The sequence below is a fragment of the Micromesistius poutassou genome (assembly GCF_964030765.1).
Source record: "Micromesistius poutassou genome assembly, contig: SCAFFOLD_5405, whole genome shotgun sequence".
In the NCBI taxonomy this organism is placed as follows: Eukaryota; Metazoa; Chordata; class Actinopteri; order Gadiformes; family Gadidae; genus Micromesistius; species Micromesistius poutassou.
Window position 1 is genome coordinate 1 of NW_028177119.1, and position 1,554 is coordinate 1,554.

The 1,554-nt window shown below is 47.1% G+C and overlaps 1 pseudogene across 1 annotated transcript; it reads left to right on the top strand.

Moving 5' to 3' along the window:
* The first annotated feature begins 77 nt into the window (after nt 1–77).
* LOC311376746 (transcription factor 24 pseudogene) lies at nt 78–1,067 on the top strand (annotated as a pseudogene). Its single transcript has 2 exons — nt 78–221; nt 645–1,067. The product of its transcript is annotated as a transcription factor 24 pseudogene (transcript).
* Nucleotides 1,068–1,554: the final 487 nt, after the last annotated feature.

Genomic DNA, 1,554 nt, shown 5'->3' on the forward strand with positions numbered 1-1,554 from the left:
AGATACACAAACACACGTATACATACGTACGTACATGTATATATATGAGTATTAACGCAGCTCCTCCGGTCCACTAGGCGGCGCTGCCCTCCGTCCCCCCAGACACCAAACTCTCCAAGCTGGACGTGCTGCTGCTGGCCACCAACTACATCACCCAGCTGTCAGACACCCTGCAGCGGGGCGGAGCCTCCCAGCCCAGCATGGCCCTCCGCCCCGTTAAGGTCAGCCCAGCGGCCGTCAAACGCACCCCAACACGCCGGTGGAGGGGTGAGCCGGGGGGGGGGGGGGGGGGCCACCGCCGTGAAGGTGCAGAGAGTGAGCTGGACGCGTCCCACCGGGACGGCAGTGGAGCAGCAGACAGCGCGGGTTGTCTGGTTGAACCCCTGGCTCCTCTTAAGCCCGTCAAATAATTAGCATTTTTGTTGATAAAACTCTTCCAAATGTTTAGAACATTGGAAGCTTTCACAAAGTTCAGACGGAACCCTCGCCAATGTTTAGACCAGACCATTCCCAATTTTTTGGTTAAACCATTTCAAATGTTTAGACCAAACCCGTCCCAAGGTTCAGTCTGGTATGGGAACCATTCCAATAGCAGTGCTCTCGTGCCAGAACATTTCCTAACCTCTGCATCCTGTCTGTTGCAGAAGTGGCCGATGCGCTCTCTGCTCTACTGCGGTAACGTGGGAGAGCTCCTCTCGGCCAATCAGAAGACCGCTCAATCACAGGAAGTGACACGCCCGCCAAGTCCTACGTTTGAAAACATCCACGAATGATTTTTACCCAACGTAGTGCACTAATACCCAAGGTCGTGCTCTAAAACACCAGGCTGTGCACTAAAATCACAAGCTAGTGAACTTAAACCCAGGTGAGTGTGCACTTTAACCTCAAGGTAGTGCACTTAAACCCAACGTAGTGCACTTAAACCCAACATAGTGCACTTAAACCCAACGTAGTGCACTTAAACACAACAAAGTGCACTTAAACCCAACAAAGGCACTAAAACTCATCCTATGACATTGAGATGTACATGATTTCTACTGCTATGCAAAGTGTTTTATTTGAATGTAATATTTTATTAAATCAGACCTGTATCTCCTAATATTTTATTTGTATGTAATATTTTATTAAAACATGTATCTCCCATGTTTCATCTTCTTTATTGTGGTGGTGATGAGATGGCCTGAAAAAGCATCAATAAATCAATAATGTGATCAGATGTTCATCCGCACACACACTGGGTGACATTAAGGTTAGTTTCAAGTTCAAACACAAACCCTTGGGTGAGCATTAGTTAGTGAGGGGTAGTTAATTAGGTAACCAACAACCGGTACCCACTAACCAATGTGAGAGAGACAGAGAGAATGAAGATGGATGGGTGTATTATAAAGACAACACACCCACCCACTAACCCATACCCTAGTGGTTAGTTAACCTCTAATCTTATGTGCTTGTAAACTTCTACGGTTAAGATGATATGTTTGTTAGTCTGTGGTCGTTTCTACGTGCAGATATTCGTGTGTGTGCATGTGAATGTGTGCTTGTTGGGGAGGAGAG